The sequence below is a fragment of the Bos grunniens genome, chromosome 13, assembly GCF_055505025.1.
Source record: "Bos grunniens cultivar Pamir isolate PY7600 chromosome 13, Bosgru_T2T1.0, whole genome shotgun sequence".
Taxonomy (NCBI): Eukaryota; Metazoa; Chordata; class Mammalia; order Artiodactyla; family Bovidae; genus Bos; species Bos grunniens.
In genome coordinates, this window is record NC_141177.1 from 19847685 (window position 1) to 19863424 (window position 15740).

Genomic DNA, 15740 nt, shown 5'->3' on the forward strand with positions numbered 1-15740 from the left:
GTAAAACTATAAAACTTGTAGAAAACATCATAGGGAAAAAATCTTTGGGGTCTAGAGCTAGACAAAAAATTCTTAGTCTTAAGAACAAACGCATGGATCCTCTCCGAGGTTTCTTGGACACCCACCCTACTCCTCAGTGAAGAGAAGATGGTGGACCAGAACAGTGCCGGTGCCGCTGGTGTGGGGAGGGGTCCTTTCCGATGGGATATGTGGGATCCTTTCCACCCAATGTGACTCCAACTTCAAGAATAGGCTGCAAGAATGAAGAGACAAAATTTGCCAAAGAGAGAGCTGGACTTTCCAAGTTACTTGACCTCAAAGACGCTGAAACTGTTCAGAAATTCTTTCTCGAAGAAATACAGCTTGGTTAAGAGTTGCTAGCTCAAGCTGAATATGAGAAGGGTTTGGACCATCTGACAAATGCATTGCTGTGGGTGGATAGCCACAGCAGTTACTGCAAGTGCTGCAGCAAACTTCCACCACCAGTGTTCCAGGGGCTTCTAAGCTGCTAACAATTAATCAGAGAATTGTAAGTGCTCAGAGCATGGCTGAAGATGATGTGGAATAAGAAACAAATGTCAACATAATAATCTCAATTTTAAAGTATTTGAAAAATCTTAACTTGGAAAACAATCAGTTTTGGGGAAGTAAGGGCGAATACACTTGTTATGGACTATCTTCTACACTGAAATCTAATAAAGTTAATTTTTACTTTGTTTAGATCCATTTGTCTGTTTTATTTATTTTTCCCAGTGGAAAGTGTATTTCGATAGAGAACTTTTCATTTTGTAAATACACTATGAATTACCAGGGGAAAAAAGCACAATTTATAAAATGAAAAATTAATAATTGGAGTGTATCGAAATTGAAAGCTTTTGCTTTGCAAAGTTCCTGTTAAGAGAATAAAAGGGGAACTTCCCCCAGTGGTCCCAGTGGCTAAGAATCCACCTTCCAAAGCGTGGAATGCAGGTTCGATTCCTGGTCAGGGAATTAAGATCCTACATGTCTCCAGGCAACTGAGTCCCAGGGCCTCAGCCAGAGAGCCAGCGTGTTCTGGAGCACACGCACCACAATTAGAGAGAAGCCCATGAGCTGAAACTAAGACCCGATGCAGCCATAATACATTTTTTTAAAAGAATAAAAGGGAATTCCTTGGCAGTCAGTGGTTAGGACTTGGTGATTTCACTGCCATGGGCCTGGGTTCAATCCCTGGTTGGGAAATTAAGATCCTGAAATCTGTGTGTGCAGCACAAAAATAAATGAAAGTGGAGGGGGAGAGAGAGAATAAAAAGACAAGCTACAAAATAGAAGAAAATATTTGCAAACTATACATACAGCAAGGGGTTAATATCTGCTGCTGCTGCTGCTAAGTCGCACCAGTCGTGTCCGACTCCGTGCGACCCCATAGACCACAGCCCACAAGGCTCCCCCGTTGCTGGGATTCTCCTGGCAAGAACACTGGAGTGGGTTGCCATTCCCTTCTCCAATGCATGAAAGTGAAAAATGAAAGTGAAGTCGCTCAGTCGTGTCCGACCCTCAGTGACCCCATGGACTGCAGCCTTCCAGGCTCCTCCACCCATGGGATTTTCCAGGCAAGAGTACTGGAGTGGGGTGCCATTGCCTTCTCCGGGTTAATATCTAGAATACACTAAAAAAAACTCTGAAAATTCAACGGTAAAAAAAACAAACTCCAAACAATCCAATTAGAAGATGGGCAAAAGACATGAAAGATATTTCACCACAGAGGATGTAAAAACGGCAAATATACATATGAAAAAAATATTCGACATCATTAGCCAATGTTTGTTGCTGTTTAGTCTCTTAAGTTGTGTCCGACTCTTTGCGACCCTATGGACAGTAGCCCGCCAGGCTCCTCTGTCCATAGGACTCTCCAGGCAAGAATATTGCAGTGGGTTGCCCTTTCCTTCTCCAGGGGATCTTCCCCACCCAGGGATCGAACATCTGTCTCCTGCATTGCAGGTGGACTCTTCATTGCTGAGCCAGCAGGGAACCAGTCATTAGTCAGTAGGGGAATGCAAGTTAAAAACCACAGGAAGTATTACTATACATCTATCAGAATGGATGGCTAAAATAAAAAATAGGGACACCACCAAGTGGCGGCAAGGATGTGGAGAAACTGAATCATTCCTTCAGTGGTGGTGGGCAAATAAAGTGGTACAGCCTCTCTGGAAAACAGTCTGGCAATTTATTCTCATGAAATTAAAAGTTACCATGCAACCTAATAATTGCACTTCTGAGCATTTATGCCTAAAAAAATGAAAACTTCCATTTTCATGAAAACCTATACACAAATATTCATAACGGCTTTATTTGTGATATTCAAAAACTGGAAATAACCCAGATGTCTTTCAGTAGGTGACTGATTAAACAAAATTGTGCATCCTACTCAGGGGTAAAAAGCAATGAATTATGGACAGATGTAGTAACTCGGGTGAATCTCCAGAGAACCATGCTGAGTGGGAAAGCCAATTCCAACAGGCTACATAGTATGATTCCATTTATATAACATTCTTGAAATGACAAAATTATAGACGTGGATCTATAGACATGGATTAGTGGTTGCCAGGGGCTCAGAAGCAGGTAGGAATAGGATAGAGTGGGTGTGGCATGAAGGATTCTTATGGTGATGGAAACATTCTATATCTTGATATCACTGTCGATATCCTGGTTGTGATTTTGTACATTGTTTTGCAAGATGTTACCACTGTGGGAAACCAAGCAAAGGGACTGTGGAATTTTTTTGTACTACTTCTTAAAACTACATGTGAACCTGTATTTATCTCAAAATGAGAAGTTTAATTTAAAAATGATATTGCTGCTTGTTGGAGAGAATATGGCAAAGTTTTTCAACCAATAAATTAGAATACATTTGAAATATATAATTATACTCAATTTTGGAGAGTATAGAGAACAGGAACCAAATTTCTGGAAGGTAATTAATTTGGCAAATTGTATCAAGACTTTGACAAATATTGGTATTTCTTAAACAAGTAGTTCTATTTCTATAAATTTATCTGAAGCCATAGTGTATCAGAGGAGGACACATTAATAGGTTGTTTATTTATTTAAATTTATTTTATATATTTGGCTGTGTCAGGTGTTAGTCATGAGGGATCTTTTTCTTCGTGGCACGCAGACTCTCTAGTTATGGCTCATGAGTTCAGCAGTTGTGGCTCACAGGCTTAGTTGCTCTGTGGCATGTGGAATCTTAGTTCCCTGAGCAGGGATGGCACTTGCGTCCCCTGCGTTGGAAGGCACATTTCCATCCACTGGACCACCAGGGAAGTCCCAATGTGTTGTTTTTAATACTGACACTGATGCAAGAGCGGTTGGGTTATATAAACTGTGGTACTTCCATAAATTGGAATACTCTGTAGCAAGAGAAACTGTATAAGATAAGAATTAAGAGCACATTCTGGAGTTCAACTGCTGCTGTTGCTGGTAAGTCGCTTCAGTCATATCCTACTCCGTGCGACCCCATAGACGGCAGCCCACCAGGCTCCTCTGCCCCTGGGATTCTCCAGGCAAGAATACTGGAGTGGTTGCCATTTCCTTCTCCAATGCATGTATGCATGCTAAGTCACTTCAGTCATGTCTGACTGTGCGACCCTATGAATAGCAGCCCACCAGGCTCCTCTGTCCACGGGGTCCTCTAGGCAAGAATACTGGAGTGGGTTGCCATTTCCTTCTTGGGAGTTCAACTACTTGAGTTCAAATTCTAGCTCCTTTACTTATTAGCTGTGTAAATATGGCCTAGTTATGTAACTTCCTGGTGCCAGTTTCCTCGTTTCAGAAAAGCTACTTAATATTGTTATGAGGATTAAATGAGTTACGGTTTACAAAGGACTTGGAATACAACCTGGCACACGCTGAGAGCTTTATGCAGCCAACTCATGTGATGTTAAGTGGAAAAAAAGTATAAGAAAGTCTCTATACAGTATGATCTCAAATATCTAAAACATGTGTACTTAATTATGGGCTTTCTGGGTGGCTCACCAGTAAAGAATCCACCTACAATGCAGGAGCCGCAGGAGACATGGGTTTGATCCCTGGGTCGAGAAGATCCCCTGAAGGAGGGCATGGCAACCCACTCCAGTATTCTTGCCTGGAGAATCCCATGGACAGAGGAGCCTGGCATGGCGTCTCCCAGAGTTGGACACTGAAGCGACTTAGCATGCATGCTACACCTAAGTGAAGAGACCAGAAGGAAATTGAACCAAAATGGGAATAGTAATGATCTTTGAATTATAGCTTTTTAAAATCTTTTTCTGTTGTCTACATTTCAAAAAGTACATGTTTAATAAAAAAAGTTATTAAAAAATTACTAACTTTTCAATGTGAGAAAGTGGACTAAACAGTGCTTTATAATGATAGCATTGTACTTATGTGGGTTAAGTATTTTTTGATTAGCACTAACTCTCTAAATTTATTTATTATGATGATTTTTATGATTACTATGATTCCCATTTTACAGTCAAGAAAACTGAGGCTCAGAGAGGTGATACGCCTCTGCAAGGTTCACAGAAGGAGTGTTAAAGATCAGGTAAGAGGCATGAGAGACAAAGGAGCAGGTGGCACTCAACTCTACTAGAGAGATGTGACAGTCAGGGGGTGTGGAAATTAACTCTGAAGAAACACATATAAAGTCACATATTGTATAAAGTATCTCACATTGTACTGCACAGAATCAAATGTGCTGTTATAAACTTTCAGTGGGAGGTTCCCACTAGGTTTATTCTGGAGCAGGAAACTTCTGTTCCAATGACAAAGAAATGTACATGTAAATTATTTATCATTTTCACTTACTAAATCAGCAAAAAAGAAAACAAAGAATATAAAAAATAATAAACATGCAGTGACAAACTCAGAAACTGCAGATAACTTTTAGAAAACATCACGGCAATAAAATCAGGAGAATCTTTAAAAATGCTTCTCTCCTTTGGTCCAGTTATTCCAAATGCTAGAATTTTTTTCCCAAGGAAATTATCCAAAATACATGGGAAGTTCTGCATGAACGAACAACTTGTTGTACTTCTAATAATGAAAAATGGAAAAGGCATACTACTCCATGAGAGTGCTGTGATTTATCCACTCTGTGTGCATTTTATTTTATTTTTAAAAATTTTTGACTGTGTTGGTCTTTGCTGAGGTGCCAGTTGCGGTGTGCAGGCTTCTTTAGTTGCAGAAGGCATATGGGATCTCAGTTCCCCAACAAGGGATCAAACCTGCATCCCCTGCATTGGAAGGCAGATTCTTAACCACTGGACCACCAGGGAAGTCCCATCTATGCGCACTTTTAAAAAATTATCCTCAAATATACTTTCTTTTCTTGCGTGGGTGTATGCCTATGTCAAAATTCATCTAGATAATACTTCAGTTCTGTGCATATCACTTTAGACACAATACCCCTCAACTAAAAATGAAAAAAAGGTCACATATTATATGATTGCATCTATATGACATGTCCAGAACAGGTAAACTTATTAAAATCAAAAACATATTGGTTAGTGGTTGCTAGGGTCTGGTGGGAGGGAAGAATAGGAACTTTGACTGCTAGAGGGTAGATAAAGGGTTTCTTTACGAGGTGACGGAGAAGGCAATGGCACCCCACTCCAGTACTCTTGCCTGGAAAAATCCCATGGACGGAGGAGCCTGGTAGGCTGCAGTCCATGAGGTCACTAAGAGTCGGACTCGACTGAGCGACTTCACTTTCACTTTTCCCTTTCATGCATTGGAGAAGGAAATGGCAACCCACTCCAGTGTTCTTGCCTGGAGAATCCCAGGGATGGGGGAGCCTAGTGGGCTGCCGTCTATGGGGTCGCACAGAGTCGGACACGACTGAAGTGACTTACAGTTACGAGGTGATGAAATGTTCTGGAATTAGATCATGGTGATGGTTGCACAATGTTGGTGGCTATACCAAAATGACTGTTGTACATTTTAAAATGATGAATTTTATGATACTGGAGTAGTTTGCCATTTCCTTCTCCAGGGGATCGTCCCAACCCAGGGATCCAACCCGGGTCTCCTGTATTGCAGGTGGATGCTAATGGGTAAATAATTCCCCCCTATTCCCCTCAAATGAATGGTATAATACAGTATATTTCTGCATGAAAATCATGGTCTCAAAGTCCCATGGACACACAATTCCAGTGGCGCATGATGTGTGGATTTCAGCAAGACTCAAAGAGACTATGAACCAGTACAAACCAGAACTTGATTTGAACACAGGAAAACCTTAACAACCAAGGACCTTACCACGTTTTTCTCGTGTTACTTACTCTGTATTACCCAAACATACTGACAATGTAGAAGGAAAGATGGGGAAATACATACTTCCTTTTCCTTTCAGTCCCTCCTCACTCACTTACCAGTAAGCTGAGGGCGGGGTGTTGATAAAATATGCACATATCAAAAAGTAAAATGAAGTGGCTTTTTTTCTTTAGCAGCATTGTATAGCTTGCAGGATCATAGTTTCCCCACCAGCGTTGAACACAGCTAGTGTCAGCGAAAGCGTCAAGTTTGGATCACCAGGGAAGTCCCCAGTGAAGTGGCTTTTGTGCAGTGTTTCCTCTTTCTGGTTAGAACAAAACACATACGCATATTTGGTGGCACTTCAGGGGCTCTGAAGAGCTCCAGTATGATAGCCCTTTATGTCTCAGCACAGAAAGAACTCAGTGAGAGGCAAAATGATTAGAATAGGAGCTTGTGAGGTTTATAAGTGGGTGGGTGAAAGAGTGGGCTACAGTTTTATAACCAAAGGAAAAGTGGGGATGGGGAGGAGATCTTCTTTGTCTTTCTTGAGTAGTAGATGTCATGCTTCCATCTTCAGCTTCTCCTCCAGGTTGGGTAGGAGAGTTTTCTTGTCCCTACATGGTCCAGCTAGATCCATAAATTGTTTTTCATGTGTGCAGACAGCGTGTCCTAACTGAGCTCACTGAGCAGGAGGTGGGGCTTGGGCCACCATTGTCTTATTGTTTTGGGAGATGATTCTGTTGCATGGTTTTCTTGCTAAACAAACCTGCTTTACTGAGTAATCATTAACTTATGAGGGTCTCCCATAAATTTTCTACTTACACTCCCTTAGTGGTATTAACTCTTTAATCACCTACTTTGTCCCTTTACTCTGTCCTTATCACATATACAAGCTATGTAACACAAACTGTGATTCTACATATGAACTAAATGCTCTTTTATTTGCCTTTAAAACTGGCATTGTACAATATAAAGAATGGTAAAATTTAAAAATATTTATTTCACTTAGGGTGACATTAATTAACAAAAACATAAGTCAAGACAGAGACTGTGGAAGAGAAGGGAAGCTCTGTATCTATATTTTAGTATCTTTGTTGGGCTTCCTTGGTAGCTCAGCTCATAAAGAATCAACCTGCAAAGCAGGAGACCTGGGTTTGATCCCTGGGTTTGGAAGATCCCTTGGAGAAGGGCATGGCAACCCACTCCAGTATTCTTGCCTGGAGAAGCCCCATGGGCAGAAGAGCCTGGCAGGCTACAGTCCGTGGGGTCTCAAAGAGTCAGACATGACTAAGCGACTAAGCACAGCACAGCACAGCACACCTTTGATGGCAATCCCCCCTCCCCGCAGTGCTTAAGACAGTTTTTTTTGACTGCTCCACAAACCTTGTGGGATCTTAGCTCCTCAACCAGGTCCTCAGCAGCGAGACCACGGAGTCCTAACCACTAGACCACAGTTTCCCCTCCCTGACAGAGTTTTTTTCAAACAAGGGCCTTGCATTTTCATTTTGCACTGGGCATCAAAAGTTATGTAGACAGCTATGGGTAACAGAAACACACTCCATTCTGAAGGAGGAAACAGACAGAGCTGGACTCCATCTTAGGCCAGGCTGCGACTATTAGGCTACTCTGAACTTTGTGCCCCGTGTCTACAGAAGTGGCATACCAATGGAAAACCAGACACCGCCCCCCCAATAAAAGAGCCTCAGGTCTTGTACTTGGACTCTCTGTTGCCTAAAATAATATGCTAATTAACTCTGTAACAGAACAAAGTGGTAAATTCCATTATGTTTATTGGGATATGACCCCAGTCCTATTGATAAATGTCCACTGTTCATCTAGTCTTGTAACACATGAATCATGGGTTACCTTTGATCATATCTCTCTTTCACCTTGTCCAGATTAGTTTCAAGGAATTTGGGGAGGTGGGTTTGAGCAAGTACAATTAGGGTATATAAGGTTTTCACAAAAACTGGTTGGGGTCCTTGGCTAAGAGGAGACTCTGCCTTGGGCCTGCCGGTGTAATAAACCGCACTTCACTATCTGCATTGTCCTTCTGAGTGAGTTTGTTTCCTGGAACGCGTGGCTACAACATTTGGTTCACTGACCAGGAAACTCCTCACTTCAAGGAGACAAGTCCCATTTGGGACTACCCTGAGGCCTTGCAGCTTGAATCTTCTAGAGGGGGGAAAGGAACCTTGCCCTTCTGGAAGGATTCTGCTTCTCAATACCCAGACCTTTCATGTTAGCAGGTAGTGGACGGCAGCAGGGGAACTGAGCGCTCAGGTGAGGAGGAACCCACCTAGCAGGGTGGAAAAGGGGGCCTGATCACCCCGCTGGGAGGGACTAGAAGGGGCACGGACCCACAGGAGCCTGGAATAGGCAGGCAGCAGCGATTGCTTGGTACACAGGTCGACAAGCGTGCTAGGGTTTAGGAAGGAAATTTGTGAAGGTCATTTTAGGAGGTGTGTCCACGCCATCTCAGGGAAAATTATTACCAAGCGATCGCCAGGGGATTTTAGGATAGGAAACTGGTCCTTGTTTGCTTGTATTCTGCCCTCTCCCAGGAGGTGTCCCGTCTGCTGTGAAATTCTTGACCCCCTCAGAATTGTTAGGCTAGAAGGAGGGGGATACGTAAGTGAGTATGAATTGGCTTTTCCGGACATGGCCTGGGACATGGGATATTTAACCCACCTGTGTTTTCATCCGCACCTGATCAAGCCCACCAAGGCAGAACAGACTTAAAGGGAGAAACAGTCTTGGACCACGTGGTGTTCTGGTTCAGCTGTGCTGACTGGCAGGTGAAGACAGCCGATCCCCCTTCTCCCTCTGGGATCTGGCAGGTAAGGCTCTTCTCACCCCAATTAGGAAGGAGGCAGAATGGCAATTTAAGTGTCATTGAGTGGAAATATCAGAAGTACATAGGGTACTGAGAACTTCAAAGACAGAACGAAAAGGAAAAGTTAGAAGGTCTGAGAAGGTAAGCAAGATGGGGGAAGTGAATCTAAGGTAACTGTATTGGAGTGCATGATTAAAAATTTAAAGAAGGGATTTGGAAGAGACTATGGGGTGAAGATGAAGCCTAACCACCTCCACACACTCTGTGAGGTTGAATGGCCCCCTATGGGAGTAGGATGGTCACCAGAGAACACCATGAACTTACAAATAGTGGAAGCAGTCTATACAGTAGTCACAGGAGAGCCAGGACACCTGGATCAATATCCATATATTGATTCATGGCTAGGGTTAGCTCAAAAGACTCTCCTACTTGGACAAGGTTCTGTATTCAGAAGGGAAAGAGAAAAATATTAATGGCACAAAAATTGACTGATGATTAAAAAAAAGGAAATTCTACAGGATTTGGACGGGGATGACCTGACCCCTCCCCCATACTGGATAATGACGCGCCTGCCTCCCAGTGCTCCACCAGGACCGGAGGCGGCCTTAATGCCCAATCCAGGGCCAGGTGAAGTTCCTGCAGCAGCCATCGCTCTTCCGCCAACTCTCCCGGAGTTCTTAGAGCCGCCGTTTTGGCAGGCTCCGATCCCGGTGACAGAAGCCTCTGGCCAACACTTCTAGGATCCGGCTCCAGCTGAACTGCCCAAACTATACCCGCCTCTCCCGGTGAGTACTGACAAGAAGGGGAGGGAGACGTCGGAATTAAGCAGAGACTGCACTCTGCCACAGAGCCGGAGGGAACGAAAGAGAACAGACAAGAGATTTACAATGCTAGCTGCTGCTCTGGGAAAGTCTATCTCGGGCCTTCCGGAAAACCTCCTCTGCCCTTCAACCAGTCCCAAAGGAGGCCCCGGCCCCGTTACAGCCAAACCAGTGTGCCTGGTGCCAAGCTTTTGGCCACTGGAAGAATGAATGCCCTAAGGCAAGGAAGGAAGAGGAAGCTCCCGCAGTTGTGGGACTTGCTGGCTTGGAAATTAAATAGGGCTTCCAGGGCTCAGAGATATCAGGTCCCCGAGAACCCATGGTAACCTTAAAAGTGGGGGACCAAAACATTGACTTTATGGTGGATACAGGAGCAGAACTGTCGGTAGTAACAAAGCCTGTGGCACCACTGTCCAAAAAGACTACCGCCGTAACTGGGATATCGGGAGAAGAGATGGTTAAATCGTTCTGCCAGCCCAGAAAATGTCAGATGGGGTGGGCATCAAGTGATTCATGAATTCCTTTACATTCCTGAGTGCCCAGTACCCATGTTGGGAAGAGACTTGCTCTCCAAACTAGGAGCACAAGTGACTTTCTCCCTTGAGGGGAGGCCCACCTTCCGGATGGACACTATGACTTATTTGCTCTCTCTCTGTCAATACCACCCCAAGATGAGTGGAGGTTGCATGAGCCTCCGAAGGAAGAACTGGGTGGGCCAGAAGAGCATGAGAGAGAGCTAACTCAATTATTCCCTGAGGTTTGGGTGGAAGACAAACCCCACTCCCCCCCAGGCTGGCTAAACATCAAGCCCCAGTGATAACAGAACTCAAACCAGGCACCATCCTGGTTAGAAAGCACCAGTACCTGCTACCGATAGAGGCCTGGGCCAGCATACTGCCCCACATCAATAGATTGAAACAAGTGGGCATTCTAGTAGAGTGCCAGTTGGCTTGGAATACACCGATCCTGCCAGTCAAAAAGAAAGGAGGACAGGACTATAGGCCTGTACAGGATCTCAGGCTAGTCAACCAGGCTACTGTGACTTTACACCCCACTGTTCCAACCCCCTATACCTTACTTAACCTCCTCCTGCTGAGGACTAAAGTTTATACTCACCCAGATCTCAAGGATGCCTTCTTCTGCGTACGCCTCGCCCCAGCGTCACAACCCATCTTTGCCTTTGAATGGAAAGATACAGTTGGGGGCACCAAACAACAGCTCATCTGGACTCCCCCATAAGGGTTTAAGAACTCCCCAGCCATCTTTGGGGAAGCTTTGGCTTCTGACCTGAACTCATTCCATCTGGAAGAGTATGGATGTTGGCTCCTACAATATGGGGATGACCTGCTGCTGGCTGCCGAGACCAAGGAAAAATGCTGGAAAGGGACAAAAGCACTGCTCCAGCTGCTGATGGAAGCAGGTTACCGGGTGTCGAAGAAGAAGGCCCAGATCTGCAAGGAGGAGGCAAGGTATCTGGGGTTTGTTTTAAAGAAGGACACAAGAGTCCAGACCCTAGTTGGGTCCTATATACTGATGGCACTAGCCTCATAAAACAAGGACAATGGCTGTCAGGTTAGCCAAAGTGGAAGGGGCCATCAAGACTGAAAAGGGATGGTGGGAATTGCCAAGTGGCAAATTATCAGTACCGAAGGAGCTGGCACACAATCTGGTAAGCCAAACACACCAAGCGACCCACCTAGGCCATGCTGCCTGCTCACAGGTTAATGCTGCCTCTCGGGTATCAGACAAAAACCTCCGGGTATTTAGCTGAAAGGCATGCTGCCCTTTGAACACCTGGGAGTGGACTTCACTGAAAAGAAACCTCACCAACACTACTATTACCTGCTGGTCATGGTATGTACATTCTCAGGATAGGTAGAAGATTTTCCTACCTGGGCTGAAAGAGCATAAGTAGCCTGGTGCCTGCTTAGGGAAATAGTTTCCAGATTTGGACTTCCTACCAGCATTGGTTCAGACAATGACCCGGCTTTTACAACAAGTAAGCAAAACTTTAAATATCAAATGGAAACTGCACACTGCATATAGGCCCAGAGTTCTGAGATGGTGAAATGAACCAGCTGGACACTAAAGAGACTCTCCAAGTGGATCATAGAGACTGACTGCTCCTGGGTGGACTTGCTTCTGATGGCTCTGCTCAGACTCAGGATGACCCCACAGTCCCAAGGCTATTCTCCATATGAAATTGTGTATGGGAGGCCCCCTCCCATAATAAAACAGGTGTCAACAAATTTGCCTCAGGTAAGGAGGGATATGGTTTCACAGCAGATGGAACTGGGTAAGGTAATAAATCGGGTAACTAAGTTTGTACAAGAAAGGGTGCCGTTCCCCCTTGGGGAACAGATTCATGAGTTTACGCTTGGTGACCAAGTATGGGTCAAAGATTGGAAATATTATTTGCTAGCCCCCTGGTGAAAGGGCCCTTATGTTATTCTAACTACCCCTACTGCAGTTAAAGTTGCAGGTATTGTCCCTTGGATCCATCATACGAGGGTGAAGAGAACATACCACGCAGACCCAAAAAACGCTGAGTGGACTGCACAGAGGGACCCCGCTGACCCTCAAGAGACTAAGACCATCCTTAAGAAGAAGGAAAAGAAGATCCTGGACGAGCCCCTTCAGGATGAAGCCGCACAATCAACTCCTACTGCTTGGCCTCAGCGACGTGACTTTGAATTTAACTTCTGTTTCAACTCAGGATAATGTTTTCATCTCACGGGCACATTCCTACACAGACTTCCACAACACTTCCAACTGCTGGGTATGTAGGGCTATGCCTCTGTCAGTGATGGATGGACTTCCTTGGTGGGTGTTACCGCTCTGCCAAGGAGATTTTAAACCACTCTGCTCTTTTCTGGGATGACAAAAAGAGGTTTTCCTCTCTCTTGTCAATCATAACCTCTCCTTGCTCTCTTGGTGTAAGACCTACAGTCAATAGACTCGGGTCATGGGGTTACATTTGATATAAATGCCAGTGTAACAAAAGCCTAACCTACAACAAGCTGCAGTATATCTACCTTATTTACATGCTAGGTGGACAAGATCCGTGTTTCAATCGTATGAGTATATTGCTGCCTTATTCGTACCCTCTATAGGGACAACAGATATCATGATTAAAGCAGAGGCTTTGACTAATTTCACAAAACAGGTCCTCCTAGATAGAACAAAAGCCATCCAAGCCTTAAATGAAGAGCAAATTCAAATGAGAAAAGCAGTAATTCATAATAGAATGGCTTTGGACATACAGCTGCTCAAGGAGGGACCTGTGCTATAATTAAGGTTGTATGTTGTGTATACATTCCTGACTTATCTGGCAATGTATCGACTGATTTAAATGACATGAAAAACTAGGTAAAAGCAATGTCAAATGAAAACATTCCTTTCTGGACTTCGGTCCTATCTTGGGTGAAGGGCGATTGGTGGAAAACTATATTTACCACTGTTATAGTTGCCTTGATAGTTCTGCTTTGTGGACCCTGAATTTTACAATGTATTATGAACTTTGTAACCCGAAGGTTGATGTCATTCTCCCAAATTGGCAGTCGGAGAGCCAGGGTGCAATATATCCCTATGAATGATACTCATAATATGAGTTAAGAGCATCAAGAGCGGGTAATGAAGAAGGAATTCATAGGGCCTGGACTCCATCTTAGGCCTGTTCATGCTGATCATGCTCGGCTACCTTTCCAATGGACTCTGAACTCTGTGTTTAGTGCCTGTGAAAACAACAACAGAAGGATAAGACCCCCTCCAGACAGGGGAACCTTGAAGATTGTACCTAGGTTACTCATCGCCTAAGAGAAAACATACACTAATCACCCCTTCCTCCAGACACGCCATAAATTTTTCTATATCTATCGGAGTGTGACCTCGGGTTTATTGATTATCGGCTAATTGTTTGACTGTTGGAGCACATGAGCACATAGCACGTGAATGATGGGGTTACTGGGATTGTATTTTCCTTGGTTTATGTAAGTCTCAAGGAATTTGGGGTGGTGGGTTCAGACACGTACACATGGGGTATAAAAGATTTTCACAAATGCTGGTCAGGGTCCTTGGCTAAGAGGAGACTGCCTTGGGCCCGCTGGTGTAATAAACTGCACTCCACTATCTGCATTGTCCTTCTGAGTGAGTTTGTTTTCCAGAACACGAGGCTACAACACTCTGATTTGGGATCAAACCCGTGGCTCCTGCAGTGAAAGCACAGAGTCCTAACCACTGGACTGCCAGGGAATTCCTGAGGATGATTTCCATGGGAGCCCAAGGCACCAAAGTAGGGCTGACAACACTGTTGTAATGGGAAACACAGTGTCTCAGGCTGGAAGGGACTTCAGAAGCCATGAGACACAGAAAGAGAATAATAAAGAAAGTTACACTTTGGCACACCTGATTTACAGGAAGAGTAATTATCATGTAAAGAGTCAGGAAGAAGTTTCTAAGCACAAGGAATAGCATGTGCAAAAGTCTTTGGGCAGGACAAACAAATCCTTACCTGAAATTGTTTGCTCATTTCTTTGTTGTTTTCCACCTCTTGCCCACTAGAATGCAAATGCCGTGAGGGCAGGGGCTGGGTCTGGCTTTATCATGTAGCTGCATCCTCAGAAGCTGACTAACAGGATCAATACTTAGAGAATGACTAAATGAAGGACCTCAACTTCTGGTTTGATTTTTTAAAAACATTTATTGATTTTATATAGCAGCCAGGTCTTAAGTTGCACCACGTGAGATCTAGCTCTTTGACCAGGGGTCGAACCTGGGTCTCCTGCACAGGGAGCATGGAGTACCAGCCACTGAACCACCAGGGAAGCCTCAATTTCTGGTTTTATTAATATTTATATTATTATTTTTTAAGATTAACCAGTACTCTTGCCTGGAAAATCCCATGGACGGAGGAGCCTGGTAAGCTGCATATAGTCCACGGGGTCACTAAGAGTCGGACACAGCTGAGCAACTTCACTTTCACTTTCCACTTCCATGCATTGGAGAAGGAAATGGCAACCCACTCCAGTGTTCTTGCCTGGAGAATCCCAGGGACGGAGGTAACCCCAGTGGGCTGCCATCCATGGGGTCACACAGAGTCGAACACGACTGAAGTGACTTAGCAGCTGCAGGGCCGGTACTTCCCTGGTGGTCCAGTGGTTAAGACTCTGTGCTTCAAATGCAGGCAGCACAGATGCTATGCCTGGGTGGGGAACTAAGATCCCACATACCTGAGCCTGAGCACTCTGGAGCCTGTGCACCACAGCTAGAGAGGAGCCCATATGTTGCGACAAAGGATTTTGCATGACACAGTTAAGATTCGTGCCACAACTAAGGACTCAGTTCAATCCCTGGTCGAGGAACTAGATCCCACGTGCTGCATCTAAGAATATATATAAAATAAATACATATTTTTTTAAATAAAATAAAACCAGAAGTTGAGGTCCTTCATTTAGTCATTCACTAAGTATTGATCAAGTTAGCTAGCTTTTGAGGATGCAGCTACATAATAAAGCCAGATCCAGTCCCTGCCCTCATCCAATGCAGCCAAATAAATATATATAAAAAACTAACCAGGGCTGTGCTGGATCTTGGGGCTAAAAGAGAAAGAGGTCTGCCCTTCCCCTCAAAGATGGCATGAAACAATGTGGAAAGGACAGAGGTAGAGCTGCATGAGGGGGTTTGTGGGAGCACAGAGGAGGCGTCTATTCCTGCCTGGGGAGGGGGGCCGAGGAACGGTTGGGCTTTAAAGGCCAAGTGGGACTTTGACAGGAAGTCTGGGATCAGGGAGCATCCAGAGACAGAGGGGA

General features: G+C 44.4%; 1 long non-coding RNA gene across 2 annotated transcripts; it reads left to right on the forward strand.

Annotated features, from left to right (window-relative positions):
- Positions 1–8883: 8883 nt before the first annotated feature.
- Positions 8884–14061, forward strand: LOC147360360 (uncharacterized). 2 transcript variants are annotated; one of them, XR_015138649.1, is made up of 3 exons: positions 8884–9116; positions 9631–12192; positions 12404–14061. It is a non-coding gene; the product is annotated as an uncharacterized LOC147360360 (long non-coding RNA). The 2 variants fall into 2 exon arrangements; XR_015138650.1 differs by having other exon boundaries at positions 8888–9116; positions 9631–9897.
- The last annotated feature ends 1679 nt before the right edge of the window (positions 14062–15740 follow it).